The sequence below is a fragment of the Onychostruthus taczanowskii genome, unplaced genomic scaffold (assembly GCF_017590055.1).
Source record: "Onychostruthus taczanowskii isolate IOZ18803 unplaced genomic scaffold, ASM1759005v1 scaffold19, whole genome shotgun sequence".
Taxonomy (NCBI): domain Eukaryota; kingdom Metazoa; phylum Chordata; class Aves; order Passeriformes; family Passeridae; genus Onychostruthus; species Onychostruthus taczanowskii.
Genome location: NW_024499128.1, coordinates 8629636 through 8635512, shown reverse-complemented (window position 1 = coordinate 8635512; position 5877 = coordinate 8629636).

Here is a 5877-nt window from a genome sequence, read left to right as displayed (position 1 = left end):
AGTAAACACTTTATAAAGGAATAAATAAGTGAATAAATAACGGAATAGTAATATCTGAGCCGAGCGGAGGCAGGCTCGGCCGGGGAAAGCGGAGAGCTGGACCGCGGGGGCCAGGAGAGACCCTCGGCACCCAGGAGCCGCTTCCCGGGGGGATCCGAGCCGGCTTTCCCGGGGTGTCCCCCCTGGCAGCGCAGTGCCAGCCCCCCGTCCTTCCCCGGCACCCCGCTCCGGGTCTGTCCCGGGAGGGGCCGGGGCCCGCAGCCCCTCCGGGGCTCGTCCGCACCGCCCGGCCCGGCCTGAACTTTGTAATTATAATGGATAACGAGAACAAAGGCAAGAAGCACTCATTGAGTAACTGATATCAATTATGGAAGCAGGCTTTTGAGCCTGGAATAAATGATAGGGGAATTGGCCTGAGAGGGAGTGGGAACAGACATGTTATTATTTACGCCAGATTAAGAAAAGTATCCAATTTGCTGGTCATCTCCTTCCGCTGGGAATCGGCATCAATTTTATTATTGTTCCTCAGATTTTAATATTCTCTAAATGAATTAAGATCGAGCTAGGTAGTTAGTCAATAGTTTAATGCAATTAATTAACTTCCCATCGCTTGGTTATCTCTGCTCGGGCCCCTTTTCTCTGGCCGGCCCCACTGCTGGGCAGCAGTTTGGGATAAATAAGGATGCAGGCTCGGCTTGGAGCCGGGCTCCGTCTGTCTGTGTGTGTGTGTGTTGACTCTTTGGTGTCTAGATTTTTTCCACTGTTCCGTGCATTGTACGACATAACTAGAACTGAAGCAGTACATTTCTTCAAACAATGCCTCCCCGATTCCATTTGTAATGGAATTGGAGGGAGAAAATGTAATTGTGTGTTAAACATGAGGCAGCCATACATGAAGATAAGCAGGGCTGAGTGACTGGATATGGAAATCCAGCGCGGGGACTAGATACTGGAGGTCTATTTTAGAGTTAAATGGCTCATAAAAATAGGAGGCTGGGGGTTATTTATTTATTTATTTATTTATTTATTTATTTGCCCGAATATCTATAGGGCTGTGCATGTGGAGCTGCGTCTTGAGGGGGGCAGAAATGTAGGGGGAAAGAGTGGGGGGCTGCTGGTGGGCTGGCCGCTGCTTTGGGAGGGGGATGGGGAAAGGGAGAGCGGCCAGCCCGTGGGACAGGGCTTTCCTGCCCGGGGACCCCCGCTCTGGTGGGTTTCCCTTGGAGCCAGCCCCTCTTGGAATAACTTCTGTGACCCAGTTCAGGACGAGGGAGATCGGTCCGAGGGGCCGGGGGCTCCCAGGGTGGGGGCACACAGGGGACCCGGGGGGTACACAGGGAACCAGGGGGACACTTAGGCACCCCGGGGGCACACAGGGGACCCGGGGAGCACACAGGGAGCCCGGGGGGCACACAGGATCCCGGGGGGCACACAGGGATCCCAGGGAGCACTCAGGGGTCCCGACAATGCCCACGGAGAGCGGGAGCCTCTCCCCATCCCGGCGGAGCCACCCCGAGGTCCCTGAGGACGCCGAGCCCCGTCCCCCCGGGGCGCTCGGTGCTGTCCCCCCTCGGCCGGGCTGGCGGAGCCCCTCCGGGGGGGCCGCTGGCCGAGGCCGCCCCTTCCCCGCCGGACATCTGGGAACGTCGTTAGGGCCGCTCCGCTCAGGAAGTTTTTCACACTTCACGTCTCATTAACCGCAGGTCTCGGATTCCTTGGGAAAGGGGGACAGGCGGGAGGGCGGCGGCTGGCCCGAGGAGGGGGGGACGCAGCCGATGGGAGAACTCGGGGGGCCCGGGGACCCCCGCACCCCCCCCGGTCCCCAGCGGGGCCGAGCTCCACCGCGGGGACCCCCTGGGTGACCACCCTGCCCCGGCGGTCCAGGAGGGGTTTGGGGCAGGGAGGGAGCCAGACACGGCTGGGGGACCCCGGGAGGAGCTGCAGGGACCCCCCCGCACCGCCCCGACGGGGCTGAGCCCCCCGTGCGAGGGGACCCGGGCTCCCCTTCCTTCCTCCGCGCCCTCGGGGGGCCCGGGGGCCGCAGCTGAAACCACAGCCCCTTCTTTTCTTCCCTTCTTCTCTTCCCGGGGGCTCGGCGGCCCTGCCTCTGTGGGATGCAGCCTTGTGGGGAGGGCGAGGACCTCCCCAGCATCTTAAATGTTTAAAAAGGGTTTGTTCTGTACTTACAGTGAGCGAAATTAAAAAGAAACAGTAAAATATTTGAAAATGAAGTGCATTATGTTTAATAAATATAAAATGAACAAAGGCTGCTATATTGCCAGCAATATCATTTCTTGCCCAGGGGCATTAATAAAGACTGAAAGGTTTGGAAAAAACAATATTTTCTATTAAAATTCTACGGTGCGTTTCAATATTAAAAGGATAGGTGATGAATTTTCAGTGTTACTCAGACGGGGTCAGCGACTAATTTCATTTCTTTCTGGTCAGCATTCTGTCGATAATTAATCAAAAGCAGAGTTTCTTAATGAAACACTTTTCATAAGGTGATAATTAGCAGGAAAGACGCGGAGTGCAGACAGTCACTGGTAGCTGTCTAATAACCAGAATGAAATCAGGGCTGGGTCCAGGGAGTTAAGCAAGAGCTCAAAAAAAAAAAAAAATTATGAAAATAAAAAGGGAGAAGAGGAGGAAGAGGGATGGAGGAGCCGCCTTGTGCAAAGTCCCGGGAGAGGGTTGTGTTTTTCAGCCCACTGCTGATCGCTTTTAACACCCGAGCTGGTGTAATTCCGCCTCCCGTGCCCCGCGGGGCGCGGAGCGGGGGCGCAGCCCCACGACCCGGACCCGCTTTGGGGGCTCGAAGCGAAGATAACCCCACAAACCCCTCCTCATCCTCACCCCACGCACTGAGCTTCAAGGCAGGAACCAGCGCAGAGGACACGGTCCCCACCCGGGCCTTTCCCCGCCTCACCCCGCAAAAAAACGCGTGGAAAGAGTAAATGAAGTTAATGAAGAAAATTAGCAGCGATTAATGACAGCGCCGGGGTCCGGCAGAGCCGGTGCTCCGGCCAGAAAAGTGTCTGGTAACAATTACAAAGACACCCCGCGCATAAACAAAAGAAATTAGCCCCTAGAATGATATTAAACAGCATAAAATTAGCCGAAAGTTGTAATAAGTGAGGGATTAAAAAGGACCTGGCATTAATTCGTGGGTCTGAAGACAGCCCAGCAGAAGGGGGAGAGAGGTGTGCTGAACCTTTAATTAATATTTGGCTGGAACATACCTTATTCATAATACTCATTGATGTAGTTACTCCACAAACAGACAGGGATAATTTGTTTAGATAGATAAAAATAACCTTCAGGTGAGATTTTAAATACAAAACCAATCTATCCCTTGCATCTAGTCTGGCACTTAAACAGCAAACCTTTCAATGGGCTTTTTTCTCATATTAATATATTTTTTTTAATCCGAACATGAATGACAAGTACTGCTTTCCTACGACGCCGGGTGTTTTATTATAAAATTCTCCTGAAATGCTGTAAACTTTCAGATAAAGCTGAGAGGCAGGAGGCTGTTGAGTAGATGAGATTATTGATAGTTATTGAAAGTATCCAAATAGGATTTAGAAATCGGGCTCCTGCGCCTTTAATAGAATTCCAGATAATCTTTTATCACAACAAGACACCCATAGAATTATTTAAACAGATTGGACTATTCCAGCAGCAAATTTCAATTATTCTAATGCTTTAATAAATGTGTTGTGTGTGTATTAAATTCAAGCTTCTTAATCCAAATTTTACGATTTAACTGCTCTGATTTTTCATTACAGCTACACCCACATACAGCAATTTACTTCTTTTTTTGTTTGGGTTTTTTTTTTTCCCTTTATCCTAGAGAAACTGATGCCTAAACGAATCGGGCCCTCAAATAAAATACAAAATAAAAACTGACTTAAAAGTGAGTTCCATACTCTCCAAACAAGAGAAATAAATAGAAGGCTCCGCAAGCCCCTGTGAGGAGAACGGGAGAGGAAAACTCAGGTAAGGAAGATGATGGCAAGAAGGAAAAAAAAAAAAAAGAAAAAAAAAAAAGAAAAAGAAAAAAAAAAAAAAAAAAAAAAAAAAAAAGAAAAAAATGAAAAGAAAAAAATAAAAAAATAAAATAAAAAGAAAAAAAGAGAAAAATCAAAACACAAGAAAATTAAGAGCAGAGGATTGAATTGATGGGATCTAGGGGCTTTGTGGCTGGAACCTTTTGTTTCAATATTTATTTCCTCAGAGGTTAATACCTTTTTTTTTTTCTTTTTAAACGTAACAGCAGGTGAGAGGGAAAAGCGTGGCCTTCAAAATCTGTCAGCATCAAACCAACTAAAGGAACAGGATTATCAAACAGTGGGAGAGAAACAATATTTTAAATTATCATTAAATTATGGAGACAAGCTCTCGAAAGGAGGAGGGCACAAAACGGATCAGCGGCTTCCCCTGCACACACACACGCACGCGAGATGTTCTCACGCGTTCCTCTTTCTTGCCATAAAGGAAAAAAAAATAAATAACAACAAGAATAATAATAAATAGCGAGGGGCGTCCTCTGTTGAAAGGGGAAAGAGTTAACAGGTTTTTAAATATTAGGACTCCCGGCTAATGAAGGAAGCCGGGTTCTGGTCTAGCCGAGCACAGAACCGGGCCCGGGGGCTGCGGGGTCCCCCCTGCCCGGGCCCCTCGGGGCTCCCCTCCACGGGGGCTCCGCTCCCTCCTCGGGATTTCCCGGCTCTGGGATGCAGCCGGCGGCATATGCAGATGCGGAGCTGATTCATAGTTTTCCCTCATTTCCTTTGCCACCGTCGCCCGTTCCCCACCGCGGCCGCTCCAGCCTTGCCCACAGTCACGGCCCCGCTGTGGGGGTGCTCCATCGCCTGGGGGGGGTTCCCGGCCGTCACCAGAGCTGGGGGGCACCGGGGCTGCCCCCCTCGACGGCACCGCTGCCCTGGGCGAGCGGAGGGGCGAGTGGCTCCTCGGAGGGCAGAGCGTCCCTTCCCGGGGCACAGCATCCCCCGCCGGGCGCAGCGCCTCCCTTCCCCGGGGGCAGAGGATCCCTTCCCGGGACCGAGCCACCCTTCCCGGGAAGAGCAGCATCCCTTCCCCGGGGGCAGAGGATCCCTTCCCGGGACCGAGCCACCCTTCCCGGGAAGAGCAGCATCCCTTCCCCGGGGGCAGAGCATCCCTTCCCGGGACCGAGCCACCCTTCCCGGGAAGAGCAGCATCCCTTCCCCGGGGGCAGAGGATCCCTTCCCGGGACCGAGCCACCCTTCCCGGGAAGAGCAGCATCCCTTCCCTGGGGTTCAGAGCACCCCTTTTCCGGGGCAAAGCGCGACCCAGTCACCCCAATGTGCCCCCAATCTGCAACCCCCCGGAGCTCCGCCACCCCCGCCCCTGACACGCGTTATTTGCTTACAAGGGGCCCGGAGGCAGCTCAGCCTCCGGGGCTGCAGTCTCGTTATTAAGCAGTTCAGTTTGTTAATATTTCAGGCCTGACCCTGGCGAGGAGGATGTGCAGAGCCGCCCTGACCCCAGCCTGCCTCCTCAAAGTACTTTTGTAATCAGCTGTTAACTATACAAATAGCCTTGCTGCTAAGGATTATCAGATAATCGTATTTTATTAACTGTGAGAGGCAGCCTGTAAATATTTAGTTTTATTATCTCGCCGGGTATCAAATATTACTCCAAATTTCCTACTTACAGATTTTGCCCTCCTTCCCCAGCCTGGAAAAGTTGTGCAAGTTTAATTTTATTATTTATATTTTGAGAGGTGGTAAACATTTCGCTTTGTTTGACTGGAGTAATTGTGTAAATCTTATTAGCAATATGCATATTTACTGTAGTGCTATGCAATGTTAAATGGGTTTTAAATTATAT